Source organism: Carassius gibelio, chromosome A25 (assembly GCF_023724105.1).
Source record: "Carassius gibelio isolate Cgi1373 ecotype wild population from Czech Republic chromosome A25, carGib1.2-hapl.c, whole genome shotgun sequence".
Lineage (NCBI taxonomy): Eukaryota > Metazoa > Chordata > Actinopteri > Cypriniformes > Cyprinidae > Carassius > Carassius gibelio.
In genome coordinates, this window is record NC_068395.1 from 18,322,569 (window position 1) to 18,340,201 (window position 17,633).

Sequence of the window (17,633 nt, forward strand, 5' to 3'; positions counted from 1 at the left end):
CAATAACCTTGAGGTTATGAACACATGATTTAACATTTTTACTTTTGACATTAAAAGCATAGGTCATAATTTAGACATATTTTTGGGATGGAAAAATTCAATTTTACAAATGCTAGAAATGTCTTTCAAAGGAAAGATTGCTATCAAATAGCACACCTAGGTTCCTAACTGATTACAAAGAACTGACAGAGCATCCATCAAGTCTTAGATATCTTTCTAGCTTATTACATGAAAGTTTTTAGGTCCTATAATTAACAACTCATTTTTTTTCTGAATTTAGCAGTAAGAAATTAGTCCATATCCATGTTTTTATATTGACTATGCATTCCATTATTTTTTCAAATTGGTACGTTTCTCCAGGCTACAAAGAAATATTGAGCTGAGTATCATCAGCATAACAGTGAAAGCTAACACCATGTTTCCTGATGATATCTCCCAAGGGTAACACGTAAAGTATGAAAAGTAGCGGTCCTAGTACTGAGCCTTGAAGTACTCCATACTGCACTTGTGATCGATATGGTATCTCTTCATTCACTGCAATGAACTGATGATGGTCAGATAAGTACAATTTGAACCATGCTAATTTTTCTAGCACATTTTTCTAGTCTATTGAAGAGAATGTGGTGGTCAATAGTGACTTGACTTGACTATTGATTTTTTCTTCTGTGAACAGTAGTGTAAAACAAAAAGCAACTGTGCAAATCTAGAACCCATCCCACCCTCTGGTACACTTAAGGGTAGAGAAGAAAAATAATAAATAAATACACAAAGTAAAATTAATAATAATAATGATAATAATAATGAAAATAAATTAAGTAATATTAATACATAAAATACAATAAAATTATATTTACAAAGAATTTAGAAATGATGACACATCATTACAAGATGAATGCAATAAATTAACAGTTTTCACATTAGATCCATGTATACGAGAAGTTGCGAGTTCCATCGAGATAATGTTCAACAAATTTGTCTGTCCATTGTGTGAGGACAATTCCAACGGTTGACTATCAACCTTTTTGCTGCAGTGAGAGCAGCTATCAGTACACATCTTTGTTGGATGGGCAAGGTGAGGTCCCAAAAGTCATTCATGAATAAATGGTGTGGAGTCAAACATATATCAGTACCCAACAAATAAGAAAGGTCCTGTGAGAGCTGAGTCCAAAAAGGAGAGAGAGAGAGGGGCACTCCCCAAAAAAATTAAAAAATGTGCCTAAATATCCATGCGAACAGAGATTGTACTTAGGAGAAGAAGATGACAGATTCATAAGAAAACATTTCATCGGAGTCAAGTAAACACTATGCAGCAGTTTCCAATGAATCATTTGGTGGTTAGGGTTTCAGAAGACATTTTAAACATTCCCCATATTTGATCAGAAAATAAAACATGCACATCCTTATTAAGATCCTTTGGCTAAACAGTTGTAATAGATAAAGGTTTTTATGAATGCTCAAGAAGAAAATGATAGATGACTGAAGCAAAAGAGGGAAATTCCTCAGAGGGAAGGATTTGTTTGCACAAAGGATGAATAGGCAGTTGAGAGTTCCAGGGCAACCCGTATGCCCGTGGGGCCGATCTAATTCGCAAATACATAAAAAAGGAAGTGCCTGGCAGATTTTATTGAGTTTTGAGATTCTGGAAGGATTGTAAACCACTTAGTTGTAAGGATTGTAAACCACTATCATCATAGATATCTCCCAGAGTGTTTACTTTATGATGAGTCCATTGCGGACAATGGAATGGAGTATTGCCTGACAAAAGATTATTATTGAGGAAAATTGGCGAATGCTTATGCCATATTGTAACTAGTTGTAAATGTTTTTCAACATCTCTCCGTTTGGAGAGGAGATGGGTTACAATCGGACCAAACCTAGAACCCCTGAAAAAATTTATATAGATAAACAATAGATTCCTCAATTGCTCTCCAAGATACAGAAGCATCAGGGTCAAACCAAACTGATAAATGGCAGAGGGAAAAAGCTTGAGCATACAGTCTAAAATTAGGGAAAGAAAGACCTCCATGTAATCTACTTTGTTGTAAGGTAGTCAGTTTAATACAAGGACATTTCCGATCCCATATATACCATGAAACACATGCATCAGGTTTGATCCAGTAGCCAACTGGTGGAGCGAGAGGAATCATAGAAGAAAAGAAATTAATACATGGTAGAACATTCATTTTAATCACGATATACGAATCTGAAGAGACGTAGGAAGACGTGACCAATTTTCCAAAGCTGAGGATATTTTGGTAGGTAGGGGGTTTTTCTCTTGCTCTCAACGGAGGCAGTCGCATTTCTTTCCTCTCCTCCCTGCCTTTCCTTGCTTCGCTTGTTTTCTCTTGTCTTGTCTACTTGAGAGACTCTCTCTGCACTGCTCTCCTAAACTGGAATATGGATTTGATAAACTGGTCTCTCAACGCAATTGACACCATCTTCTCGACGAGAAGCCTGGGTTCGGGGGAACCTGAATGCCCTGCCGGAACGTTTGCAGCTGGCTACACGATGGATGCGTGGGCGAATTGGCGGGTCGTGTGTCTGGCGACTCTTTCCGTGGAGGACATTGAAGACATCTACCTATTCGGAACCATGATAACAGGTCTTCTGCTGATTGGATTAGGCTTTGCCCTGGGTTATCGGAAAATTAAGAAGACGGGAACAGCCGTCCAAAGCCTCACAAGGCTGCCCGTCATGATTGAAGTAGTGGGCAGAGCGGTCAGCATTGAGACTGAGACTATTAACCGCAATATGGATAACATTGTGAAGAAGCTCACGGATTTGGAAAAGAAATTGGAGAATTTGGAGACCAATGGACAATGAAAAATCATAGTGACCGTGAAAGAAATGCGGCTACTAGACCAAAACAACTGGTATCTTATCTTCTTTAGGCTCCACTACCAGCTTGGCCTTGGCTGGAAAACAAATTTCTCCTTGGAAAGCACGGCAGCGAGAGACTCTGCGTTCCTCACCCGTTTCCCCCCACACCTGTTGATTGTTGACTCTGTCTAGGACCTGACCAAGGCTGTCTCCATGGCAACTTGCTGTGACGCTGTATAATCTGCGGACTGAGGCATCTAGAGAGAATCGCAATTCTCCAGGCCTACAAACACACAAACTCTTACACATATACTGATATGCACTCACCCCACACCCCCATCCCTCGCCTTCGCCGCTTTGTTCCGCCAGTCTGGCAAGCGGGCCTGTGACCAGCGCTGTAATGGCTGTTGGACCGGATGCTGATTGCCTGGACTGGATCACCTCGACCCCCCAAATTTCCATCCCCAGTTGCTAGTCGTGTGTTTATGGTGTATTGATTATGTGCATTTGTGCTGTGGTGTTTTTACTGTTCTCAAACGGTGCTCCCATAGGAGCACAGTCTGGGTGCTGGTTTTTTTCTCCTCTCTTTCCTAATGTTTTGCTGTTATCTCTTCCCCTGTCCACTGTATTTCGTTGCCTTGTGCCCACATGTGCAATGACAATAAAGTTGAATCTGAATCTGAATCTGAATCTGAAACCAAACTGATAAATGGCAGAGGGAAAAAGCTTGAGCATACAGTCTAAAATTAGGGAAAGAAAGACCTCCATGTAATCTAATTTGTTGTAAGGTAGTCAGTTTAATACAAGGACATTTCCGATCCCATATATACCATGAAACACATGCATCAGGTTTGATCCAGTAGCCAACTGGTGGAGCGAGAGGAATCATAGAAGAAAAGAAATTAATACATGGTAGAACATTCATTTTAATCACCGATATACGAATCTGAAGAGACGTAGGAAGACGTGACCAATTTTCCAAATCTGAGGATATTTTGGTAGGTAGGGGCCACCGAGAGGGCCTGGAGATCTCCAACTCTCTTGAGGGAGGTCATAGCCAGTAACAGGCCAGTCTTAAGAGTCAGATGTCTATCTGAGATATCATGAATTGGCTCGAATGGAGCTTTACAAAGAGCCTCTAAAACCACAACCAAGTCCCAGGGGGGAACATGGGACCGTACTGGAGGCCTCAGCCTTAATGTGTAACTAGGGGGTGTTTACCCACTGACTGATCATTGAAAGGGACATGGTAAGCAGCAATGGCCGTGACGTAAACCTTTAAGGTGGAGTGAGTTAACCCCACAGAGAGCCTAGCTTGGAGAAACTCCAGATCTGGACCAACTGGGCAGTTAGCTGGGTCAAGCTGGTGGTCTCTGCACCATGAAGAGTTTCCACCTCAGGGAGTACAGTTTCCTCGTTGAGGGAGCTCTGGATTGGAGGAGGGTCTCAACAACTTTGGCTGAGAGATCGGATGCTATGAGCTGTGCCCCCTCAGGGGCCACACCCACAGTTTTCACAACTCTGGGCGAGGGTGAACTATCGTGCCCTGCACCTGAGAGTGTAGAACGTACTCTTGCCAGAACTCCCGGGAGCAGAGCAATAGGGGGAAAGGCATACACACGAAGCCTCAGCCAGGTCTGTACCATAGCTTCTGGTTCTTTCCAGTTCTAGAAAGAACCAGAGGGGACATTGCAATGTCTCTTGAGTCGCAAAGAGGTCCACCTGGGCTTCACCAAACACTCTCCATATCTGCTTCATCACCTCGGGGGTGAAGCCTCCATTCCCCGGCCCTCTGCCCCTATCTCGACATTATGTCTGCTCCCACATTCAATCTCCCAGGAATATACACTGCTCTGTGTGAGAGGAATTTTGAAGGAAGAGAGGTGAAGTGCTGCTCTTTAAACCTGGGGGGAAGAAACTGCAGAACGTGCTTCCTAACCCAGGGTTTGGGTGCCGGATCTGGCAGATGAAGAAAGACATAAGGACTGGCCCGTCTCCATTCCCTCTGACAGATCCACCTGCGAACCCCACGAGTGCAGCTGCCGTTCTGCCTCAGCAGAAATGGAGCCAGCACCGCAGGGAATGCTGGCAAAGGCTCCGTCCTCGAAGAGAGCCCTCCGGGATCGAAATGGTATTGAATGAACAGAAGGTTACAGAACTGTCTGCTACTGCTGCCGTACTAGCAGAGTTTGCGTTAAATTGTAAAAATGTGTTTAGTAAAAAAAATGTCAGCTCCAGTTATAGACAATGAAGTGCCTTGACATTTTTTACCACACTGAATTATATATATATATATAGTATATATTTTGTATATAATGTTTGATTTTTAAGGGTGGGGGTGAAACGTGCTCTGGTTTTTCCTTCCCCTTTTGTTATTGGTTGTTGTATTTCTCCCCTTGTTATTGGTTTCTTCCTGTTTCCTGCTCTCCGCTGTTTCTCTGTTTTTAGGTGCTGTGATTGGTCAGGTAATGCGTCCATCATGATTATCCTCATCTTGTGAAACATCCAATCATTAATTGGTGCAAGATAAAAGATTACATCTGGGGGAAAAGAAAGGATGTGATGTTCAGAACATGGTAACCACAGTAATCATCAAAAGTGGGATATGATGCCCTGTGAGGACATTTGGCAAGGGGTGTTTTTACACCACAGACAAGGTTTAAGAAGGAAAAAATCATTATGCAGGCCTTACTCTCATGTCATATATAACCGTGATGTTCTGCAAAACAACAAACTTTCACTTTTTTCTTGCTGGTGACGCTCAGATGGTCAACTCTGTTTTCTCTCAGGTCTTCAGCGTCTACTTGAGAATCGACTTTATGTAAAGGCCGAGAAGTGTTCTTTCCACGCCTCCTCAGTTACGTTTCTGGGTTCGGTCATCTCGGCAGAGGGGATTAGTATGGACCCAGCTAAGGTCCAGGCGGTTACAGATTGGCCCGTGCCTGACTCCCGTCTTGCGCTACAACGTTTTCACGGGTTTGCTAATTTTTATCGTCGTTTTATACGAAATTTCTGTCAATTAGCCGCACCCCTTACAGCTCTGACCTCAGTCAAGTCCCAGTTTAGATGTTCAGATTCTGCGCAGACTGTGTTCGACGTTCTAAAATCTCTTTTTACTACCGCGCCTATCCTTCTTACTCCTGACTTCACTAAACAATTTATTGTCGAGGTCGATGCCTCTAAAGTAGGGGTCGGGGCTGTGCTTTCCCAGCGTTCCACTGCTGACGGAAAGATACACCCCTGCGCTTTTTTCTCTCACTGTCTTTCTACTGCTGAGCGCAATTACGGCGTGGGCAACCGCGAGCTGTCTTTACCCGTTTCGATTTTACCATCTCGTATCGTCCGGATACCAAGAACGTCAAGCCCGATGCGAAGCCCGATCTCGTCTTTTTGACTCCTCTGCATCTTCTGAGCCTGAGGAGATTATTCCCCCGGGTCATGTTGTTGGCACGACCATCTGGGGAATAGAGAAGCTGGTTTAGCATTCCCTTTCTCGCGTCATAGTCCCGCACAACTGCTCTAAGGGGCTCCTTTTCATCCCTGTATCCGCACGTCGAGCTGTCCTTCAATGGGGACACACCTCTAAATTGACAGCCCATTCTGGCATTCGGGGCACCATCGCTTTTATCCGTCAGCGCTTTTTTGGTGGTCTTCATTAGAAAGAGACGTGCGACGATTTATTGCCTCCTGTGATACATGCGCGCAGACAAAAGGCTGACAATTCCCCTCCGGCCGGTCTACTTCGTCCATTACCGGTTCCGACATGACGGTGGTCTCACTCTCGACTTTATCACCGGGCTTCCTCTCTCAGAGGGTAACAACGTTATTCTGACCGTGGTAGATAGTTTTTCTAAGTCGGCCCATTTTATTCCGCTCGCTAAACTCCCCTCTGCCAAGGAGACCGCCCAGATCATGGTTGATCATGTTTTTAAGCTACATGGTTTACCCACTGATATTGTGTCTGATAGAGGCCCCCAATTTTCATCTCAATTTGGAAAGAGTTTTGTCGCCTGATTGGGGCATCCGTTAGCCTTTCGTCCGGGTTTCACCCATAGATGAACAGTCAAGCAGAACGGACTAATCAAATTGTCACCCATATGCTCCGCAGTCTCACCCATCAGATTCCCGCATCATGGTCACAGCAACTTTCCTGGGCCGAATATGCCCATAATTCGCTCCCCTCCTTTGCCACTGGTCTTTCACAATTTCATTGCTGTCTTGGTTATCAACCTCTGATATTTGCGTCCCAAGACTCTGAATCTAATGTTCCGTCAGTGCAAGCTTTTATTAGCCGTTGCAAACGCACCTGGAGCAGAGTGCGATCTGCTCTCTGTCGAGCTAGAAGACGCATGACAGTTACGGCCAATAGGCGCAGAATTAAGAGCCCTCGCTACGTTTGCAGCCAAAGAGTGTGGTTATCCACTTCAAATTTACCTCTCCGGTCTGATTCAAGTAAATTGTCTCCCCGCTTTGTTGGACCATTTCGCATTGTTAAAGTCATTAATCCTGTCGCAGTAAAGCTTCACCTTCCGCCTAATCTACGCCGAGTCCATCCCGTGTTTCACGTCTCTTGCATTAAACCAGTCATCCGTCCCCCGTCTCGCCCGGTCCACATCCCTAGTCTTGTCAATGATACCCCTATCTACAGGGTTCGCCGCATTCTCGACATGCGCCGTCGGGGACGCGGTCGTCAATATCTGGTCGAGTGGGAGGGGTATGGTCCTGAGGAGAGAAGTTGGGTTCCCTCCCGGGACGTCCTGGATCCTTCACTCATCGATGATTTCCTCCGGACCCGCCAGTTGTCCTCAGTAGCGCCAGGGGGCGCTCGTTGAGAGTGGGGTACTGTCATGATTCTGGATTGTTCTCCTCTTTCTGTCTCCCTCTTGTGGTCACATACTCACACTATCACGCACACACATCCACTCCTCCGCTCATTATCACTTTCAGCTGTTTCCCCTTTCGTTCCCTTCTCCTCACCTGTCCCTTCTTTTGCCCTTGATTGTCTCTGCTTCTTATTCCCTCTTTCTAGCCCTGTCTTGTTGTCGGATTATTCTATGACCTCTCGTGAGACACGTCTGTTTCCTAGTCCTGTCCTGTCTTGTCCGTGGAATGTAAAGTCGTTTATTCTACTGTGAGTTATTTTGTCATTGGACTGTGTGTTATCCAGCTGTGCCTGTTTGCAGAGTACCTGTGTAGCGCCTGCCCGTGGCTGTTCACACTGCCTGTTGTCTTCACTGTTTCGGACTGGCTGTATGCATCTCGGGGTCCCTGCCTCTGCCCTAGTGGAATATTTTGTAGTTTTTCATAGACCCAGTCGTCTGGCTATTTCTGTTCTGGCTCTGATAGAACCCTGTGATTTTTGTTCTAAATTATTCAGTGAAGACAATTTGCTTAATTAAAGACTGTTAACTGCACCCTGCCCTGGTCTTCCATCGTTCTTACCTCTAACAGTCTCTATATTCACGTTCCGTACAATAGAATCTCCAATAACTAGAGCACTTTCATCAGGTTTCTCAGTGGGTGCATCACTGAGTGGGGAGAACCTGTTTAATGTTTTGATTGGAACAGAAGAGCGGTGTTTTGACCCACGACTATGCCGCCTCACAGTCACCCAGTTGCCCTGCTGCAGGGGCTCTGTTGCCGAAACCGGACAATGTACAGGACTCCCTGAGCTAATATCCGATATATGGTGGGAATTAAGTTGATATTTTATCACTTTAAACAACAGAGAGTGATAGTTAGATAGAGATTCAACAGAAAAGTGGAGCTACAGTCACAAACCACTCTGCAGCACGCAGAGAGGAACCACACTGCACTGGCTCCCTATCAAACATCGTATAGATTTTAAAATATTGCTTATTACTTATAAAGCCCTGAATGGTTTAGCACCTCAGTATTTGAATGAGCTCCTTTTACATTATACTCCTCTACGTCCGCTACGTTCTCAAAACTCAGGCAATTTGATAATACCTAGAATATCAAAATCAACTGCGGGCGGCAGATCCTTTTCCTATTTGGCGCCTAAACTCTGGAATAACCTACCTAACATTGTTCGGGAGGCAGACACACTCTTGCAGTTTAAATCTAGATTAAAGACCCATCTCTTTAACCTGGCATACACATAACATACTAATATGCTTTTAATATCCAAATCCGTTAAAGGATTTTTAGGCTTCATTAATTAGGTAAACTGGAACCGGAAACACTTCACATAACACCGTACTTTCTACATCATTAGAAGAATGGCATCTACGCTAAAATTTGTCTGTTTCTGTCTTATTCCGAGGTCACCGTAGCCACCAGATCCAGTCCGTATCCAGATCAGATGGTGGATCAGCACCTAGAAAGGACCTCTACATCCCTGAAAGACAGCGGAGACCAGGACAACTAGAGCCCCAGATACAGATCCCCTGTAAAGACCTTGTCTCAGAGGAGCACCAGGACAAGACCACAGGAAACAGATGATTCTTCTGCACAATCTGACTTTGCTGCAGTCTGGAATTGAACTACTGGTTTCGTCTGGTCAGAGGAGAACTGACCCCCAACTGAGCCTGGTTTCTCCCAAGGTTTTTTTCTCCATTCTGTCACCGATGGAGTTTCGGTTCCTTGCCGCTGTCGCCTCTGGCTTGTTTAGTTGGGGTCACTTCATCTACAGCGATATCATTGACTTGATTGCAAATAAATGCACCACTATTTAAACTGAACAGAGATGACATAACTGAATTCAATGATGAACTGCCTTTAACTATCATTTTGCATTATTGAGACACTGTTTTCCAAATGAATGTTGTTCAGTGCTTTGACGCAATGTATTTTGTTTAAAGCACTATATAAATAAAGGTGATTGATTGATTGATTGATTGAACCAGAAGTGAGTCCCGTAGTGATAATATTAAATACAGTTCACATAAAGTGAATGTGACATGCTGGAAAACTGGATATAGCGCAGCACAAAATAGAAAATAACATGATATATATTGGGCAACCTCTAATATAACCTATTTTTACAATGAAAATACAACTTTTATCTGTTGACCTGCGTGAGAATTGTAAACCTGCAAACGTGTTGTTAAATTACTGATCAGCTGGAAGAAACTTTAGTGAATGGCTGATCTACATCATACTCTTGATTCCTCGCTGACAGGAGCAGGTGATGAGGAATCAGGGCTGATATTAATGAAGCGTCTTTATCTCCACCAGCCTCTGATCCTCTGTAATCGACTGCTAAATGAGTCTCTCGTCTCCCTTCAGGCCTCCGTCACATTTCAGCTGCTAAAAATACCCAGATGAGCCGCTCTGCCCTTCAATGTCACAGATAAATTAACCCATTTACACAAAAACACTCCCACCGTACGCTGGATCTGTGTCAGGATACAGCAGAAGATGCTGGAGGAACATCTCAGCCAGAGTTATTACAGTCATTATAGTTAGAGGAAACAAAACACACAAAAACTCACATTAAACTTACAGCTAGTTTCAATTCAAGTTTATTTTATTCTGAAGTACTAAAATCACCATGATTAAATCATCTAAAACTATCAAAACTGTAGACATTTTTATAAAAAAAAAAAAAAATGAAAGTAAAAACAAAAAATATGAAAATAAAATCTAACTCAAAATATCAATAAAAACTTCATTACTGATACTAAAAGAACCCTGGTTTGAACAGCACAAGATACAAAACAATCAAATCAATCCCATGAGCCCTCAAATGAAGTTCAGACTAAACTCTCATTTGAGTCAGACTGATAGTATTACTGGATATTAAGAGTCATGTGTGTCCAAAAACACGCACATCTTTGACCTGACCTTTGACCTTTAGCGACTTTATCTCCCTGACCATTGACCTCTAATGTTACACTACCTGATCGAGGAACAGCAGGTTGAATGAGGCACATCTACAGACCAGAATGTCACAGAATTAATGCCCTAGCAACCAAACACCACACCCTAGCAACCATGGAAAAGACTGTGGCGTTGTGCCGATGAGATAAATCTAGAGCTCTTACACACACATACACACACACACACACTGTATAAACACTCACAAACACATTCTGATCTAATCAGTGTTGTTCTTTGTTTAGTCACACACACACACACACACACACACACACACAATATTCAATTAAACCACAGCAGTGTGTGTGTGTAATCCTTCTGTTCCATTAGTGAGAATCGATCCGGCCGCTGGATCGCTGACTAACCTACAAGAGCTATGTGTGTGTGTGTGTGTGTTGAACGTGAAACACTGACAAACACACAGATTAAACTCTGTTTAAATGTTTCTGCATTAAGAGTCAAGTGTCCTGTCGAGTGTGTGTGTGTGTGTGTGTGTGACATTGCTTCAGTCCGTCTCCTGATACTCATTAAATGCCAGAGCTGTCAATCAAATGGCTTTATTGTGGTGTCCAGTGTGTGATTCATCAAATCCCACCCAGCACCCCCTGGACGGCTGACTGCACAGATGCATGCTGGGAAGTGCAGTCTCAGAGCCGAGAGGACAGAGTTCACATGCTAAAACACTGATTACTGAAGGACTGTTCAAGTTCAGTTCATCACTGATGCTGCAGGAATAACTCATCATAACTCATCTTTATTCATCATAACTCATGATAACTCATCATTATTCATCATAACTCATGATAACTCATCATTATTCATCATAATTCACCATAACTCATCATTTTTCACCATAACTCATCATTATTTACCATAACTCATCATAATTCACCATAACTCATCATAACTCATCATAATTCACCATAACTCATCATTATTCCTCATAACTCATCATCTGTCATCTTCCGGAGCTGAATCTGGAGCACATGTGTGTTTGGTTCTTCTCTCATCATCATGTAAATTATCTCACTGATGATGATGACAGTAAAAGTTCACTGACAGATTGATCAAAAGAAGATATTTTCATATGTTGTATTACAGACACATGCAGTGCCCTGCTTCTCTTTCTGACACGCTGTATGTGATGAAGATGAAGGTGATGGTCTGGTCTGGTCATCAGTGCAGGATCACTCAGTGTTTATAAGAGCACTGCTTCTCTGGCCTTCGGATGAATCTGCTGAAAACCTTCCAAACTCAGAGAGCACTCGGAGTCTACAGAGAGCTTCTGAAGCTCCTGCGCCTCTTCAGTAGTGCATTTTCAGTTCGTTCACCAAAATAAGAGATTGACTCACATGCTAAAAGGCCCACAGATTACGAACGTAATATCACTACTGTTCAGTCCAACCTCTCCACACAGATTTCTGAGATATGGTGTGTTCAAGCTCATAATTACGACATCAGATGCGTCAGAACACTTTGGTAAATGTACCCTTTCTTTGTGTTTATTTAATTCACGAAGGTGCTGTAAAATGAATCGTTACATATCTTACAATACTAAAGTGTTTTGTACATGCAATCTAGTTTTATTGTAAATTAAAAAAAAAAAAATATATATATATATATATATATATATATATATATATATATATAATTTAAACCATTCAAACAAATGTACTGTCAACTAAAGACTTGTAAACTCAAGGCTGAAAGTAGTTCTGACTGTTCTTGTGTTTTCTTCTTTCTGACACCAGTATAAGGCTGTGACGCTGCTAATGAGGCTCGTTCATCACGTCTGATCCGGACACACACATCAGCCGTCCTGAGGAGACCCTGCTCCCGGTGGCTGATGGGTAACCTGCCCTGAGGAAAACACGCTGTGATTGGCCAGAATCCTTCATGTGGAAGCTGATTAACCCACAGAACAGACTCTGATTAAACATCATCAGGACATGACCATGAGCCACCTCTGAAACCACTCAACAAGAGCAGAGAACCATCACCAGCCATATTTATCTATTATTCATATGTAGCAGCGCCACATTCATGTCTCCAGACTCTTAGCTTTCGTTGTTGGTCAAAGTGTTTTCTAAATCCCATGGCGTTTTTCTCGAAAAACACCAACATTTTATTTTAACACCCAAATTGCATATCATTTTGGATCATGAAAGGTCTGCTGCTGGAGACTTGCCATTGGCTGATGTGTTTGAATAATTAATTAGCGAATTACACAAAGTTATTATAGTTAACTGAACTGAAATATAAACCATAAAAAACATTAGTTAAAATGAAACATTTTCGTTGAGTTTAGCTTTAAGTACTTAACTATCTGAATAAATTGAAACCACACTGTGTTTCCAAGTTGTAAAGAAATAAATAAAATGAAAACAATGCAGTACTTTTTACAAGAAAGTACTATTTCAGCCTTTTTCTACTTCAAACTTTCACATAAAATATTACAAAACATGTTGCTTGACATTTATTTTTTTATTATTATTATTATTTGTGCAATTTCAAAGTGGAAATTGTAAATGTTTTTTATTGTAATATATAATACATTTATAAAATGATATCAGTAACTTTAACCTGAGGTATGTCTATGCGAGGTTTGGCTGCTCGTTTAGAAATGATGTTTGTGTGGATGGTAATGACTGCGCACCCGCGTGCAGATGTGAGGGACGCCCTCTCTACCGCCCTGTGACAGCAGAAGGAGCGCTGATTCCTGGCTGATGCTTCATGCATCTGTAATGCCTCATAAACGCCTTTTCTAGCAACGATGAGACGCGCGCACAGCTTCGCATGAGAAAAACATCGCGCGCGACTGACTCCTTACAGAAATCAAAGCAAAACATCCGTGTTTTTCAAACAAGCACGAGCGTCTGCACTGCGGTACATGTGTGTGTCTCAGCATCATCACCACCATCATCATCCTCCTCCTCCTCCTCCTCACAGAGCGCGTGCATTTTCGCAGCATCGCGCGCCTCCTCGCACACATCCAGCGTCAGTAAACGCGCGGTTCTTACCTGCAGATGCGATTGTGCCGTCCGTTCACCTTCAGCTGATGCTCCTGTTCCGCAGCGCGTCGCCGGGCGGACTGACAGCGCGGGGCTCGAGCGCAGCGCGACGCGTTTCTCTCGATCACCTGATTGGACAGGACACTGTGACGTGACGTGAAGAAGCAGCGGAAATGCGCTGATTGGCTGATTCAGCTGTCAGCCAATAATACAAGTGTGTTAGTCACGAGCAGCTGATACATGAAAGTAGCCTACACCTGACCTATCTATCTATCTATCTATCTATCTATCTATCTATCTATCTATCTATCTATCTATCTATCTATCTATCCTATTTTAAGAATTCTCTCAAAACATTATACATTGTTCATGGAGCGTTTTCTGAAATGTTTTATTTGGATGTTCACCTAATGTTTGTTACTGCTTGTTTCAAATTAAATATTCTCATTTATTATGTTTTGATTATATATATATATATATATATATATATATATATATATATATATATGTCTATGCTTTTTGAGACCTGAAAATGAAATTTCCAACTTAAACTGTTCAGACACACACACACACACACACACTCTCTCTCTCTCTCTCTCTCTCTCTCTCTCTCTCTCTCTCTCTCTCTCTCTCTCTCTCTCTCACACACACACACATGCACACACACAAATTTGAGGTTGATTTTACAAAAAATAACAATAAAAGAAAGAATTTGTTTGGGTCCAATACCAAACTTTCTATACTTGATAAAAATCACTCCTCATCTATTTCCAATGCCATCATTTTTGACTGCTCACCATTCAAGTGTGTTTCAGGACCATTTGACCTTTCCAACTTGCATTGGTTATGTTGTTGTTTGGTGTTCACATAGAAATTGCCTAAACCTTTACCAAGTTTCGTACCATTGTCAAAAAACTAAATCTATATTTTTTGGGGTAAAAAAAATTACTGAGGATTAATGTTTTCTGCAATGTTTGCAATATTCACCAAAAAAAAGAGAAAAGAATAGAAAAAAGAAAGAAAAAGAAAACTTTTACAATTATTTATTTTATAAATTTAAAGGGGGGGGGGTGAAATGCTATTTCATGCATACTGAGTTTTTTACACTGTTAAAGAGTTGGATTCCCATGCTAAACATGGACAAAGTTTCAAAAATTAAGTTGTAAGTTTGAAGGAGTATTTCTGTTCCAAAAATACTCCTTCCGGTTTGTCACAAGTTTCGGAAAGTTTTTTTTCGAGTATGGCTCTGTGTGACGTTAGATGGAGCGGAATTTCCTTATATGGGTCCTGAGGCACTTCTGCCGGAAGAGCGCGCTCCCGTATAGCAGAGCACTGAGAGCACAACAGACTTCACTGATCAGAGCGAGAGCGTCGCCAAATGTCACAAAAGAAGTGTGTTTTTGGTTGCCAGGGCAAGACAACCCTGCACAGATTACCAAAAGAGAAACAGCATTAAGGGACCAGTGGATGGAGTTTATTTTTACAGAGCATCAACGGAGTTGTGCAAGTGTTTGTGTTTGTTCCCTGCATTTCGAAGATGCTTGTTTTACTAACAAGGCCCAGTTTGACGACGGATTTGTACATCGTTTATTTCTTAAGGATGATGCAGTCCCAACGGAAAAGGGTCACGATCGTGTGTTGGAACCGCAGGCGGTGAGTAAAACTGCTTCAAATATCTCTGTGTTGTTAACTTAGCTATCGGCGCGTAAGCACATCAAGTAAACAACATGCGATGTTGTCATCAAACTGCACTTTCCACATGTACAGCTTAAAAAAAAAAAAAAAAAAAGACTCTAAAAAAAAAAGATTCTAAGAATGTATTTTTGTTGGCTGAGTTTGTATATAAAAAAAAAAATACATGTTTTATCCTGCTGTCAGTCCCGTCATTACAAATAAAGACGAAGAGACACACACACCAGTTCGAAGGCCACGGTTAATTAAGATGGGCTCATTATGATCATGTCCAGACACTGATGCAGTTTACCACTGACTCTAAATGAGATTAAGCTATTACCTGACCTTAACTAACAGATCAATGAAGACAGATCACCTAAATCCTCAGGCCTGAGATGGAAATGAACTTATTTTGCTGTGGTTTTCATGAATCTTCTATAGAATTCATGAGTGTGTGTGTGTGTGTGTGTGTGTGTGTGTTTGTCTGGATCTTCAGCCCCTCATTCTGCTGTAGGACCCGCGTCATCCCACTTACAGCCTCCCGATCCTGCAGGGAGCTTTAATCCATCTGATGGGGCAGGAGTGAAATGGAGAGAGGGCATTAGTGTCAGATCAATATAACACACCATCAGCAGGAGACATGGAGACCCCCGTCAGGACACGTCCTATCACAAATCAGACAGAAACATAAATCATCATCTTCATCAGCAGAGTGAATAATCTCCCTGAAAACCAGATCAATGAACTCAAATTATATAAAAGCACAAGAGATGCTGCTTAAAGAGGCAGTTCACCCCCCAAAAGTATCATTCTGTTATCATTTACTCTCACTCATGTCGTTCCAAACCTGTACGAGTTTCTTTCTTCTGATTACTAATACTGTTACTAATCAAACAGTTGACAGTAGCCATTGACTTACGCAGCATGGAAAAAATACTATGGAAGTTAATGGCTACCGTCAGTTGTATTCTTCAAATACATTTCTTTTGTGTTGAACAGGAGAAAGAAACTCATAGAGGTTTGGAATGACATGAGGATGAGAAAAAGATGATAAATGTTGGATGAACTATCCCTTTAACCCTTTGATTATTGAATATGTTTATATAAGAATATAATCTAAGAACAGATGATGTTGATAAATATTCATTTGATATAAATATTCATCAATCAATATTCCAGAGGTTCTTCAGCACTTTCATCATCCACCAAACGCTCAGATGAATGTGACTGATCTCTGAGCAAATCCTCAAGAGCCACACACGCTTTTACATATTTTATACATTTAAGTTTCTCTTTCTTCTGTCCATCATGAGCAGTTAACATTTCTTAAGATGGAGACCTGCCACACACACACACACACACACACACACACACACACACACACACACACACGAGTCCCTGGAGGGGGCAGGGTAACTGAGCCATGTGGGGGTGGGGTAACCGTTTGGGAGGAGGGGGCTTGAGGTCAGTCGTCATGGCAACAATCAACGCCGCGATAATGTGTTTCTGAATCTATTCATGACTGAATGGACTTCAAACAGAGCAATAAAAGCAGCGAGCGTCCGAGAGACGTGATTGGACGACCCAGAAGCCGAGCGGTCATTTCTGATTTGATGTTGCTAAGACACTGAGAGCAGAGAGAGAAAGAGATTTAAACTCCTTCAGGGGGTCCATACAGACCATGAAGGGAAATGAGTGTGTAGGGGAGAGTGGGACACATCCCAACACTTTTCGCAGTTAAAGACAGTGTGAAATGTTCAAAATCTCTATAATTTCTATATTCAAAAACATGGTTAGTTAAACCATGGTAACCCCAAATTAACCATGTTTTTGCCACACTAAACATAGTTTAACCATGGTATTTGCAGTAAAACTGGTTATACAAAAAAATATATATGTATTAATAAATAAATAAAACATGGTTACTAAACTTTTACTATAGTACAACCAAGGATAGTTCCTCAGCTAGCAGGGAACATTCTCAAAACTTTGGCTAACATTCTATACATGTTTGGTTGATGTTTTAGAGAAAACATTTGATTGTAATGTTCAAAAATGTTTTAAGAATGTTTCTCATTTCAGATAATGTTCCTATAATGTTGTGTAAACAAAGCTAGAACATTTTATCTGCAACATTTTGAAGATGTTCTGAGGATGTTGTTGAGGTTACAGATTATATAATGTTCTCAATAAAACACTGGCATGATGTTTCAAGATATCAAAGGAAGAACATTCTTTCTGCCACATTAGTAGAATGTTATAAGGATGTCATTGAGGCCTGGGATT

General features: G+C 41.7%; 1 protein-coding gene across 1 annotated transcript in view; it reads right to left on the reverse strand.

Moving 5' to 3' along the window:
* LOC127947387 (contactin-1a) overlaps positions 1-13,773 on the reverse strand; it is a 78,895-nt gene extending 65,122 nt beyond the window's left edge. Inside the window, exon 1 of the mRNA XM_052544477.1 lies at positions 13,683-13,773. The gene's annotated coding sequence lies outside the window, so the exon portion shown is untranslated. The remainder of the gene's footprint in view (positions 1-13,682) is intronic.
* Positions 13,774-17,633: the final 3,860 nt, after the last annotated feature.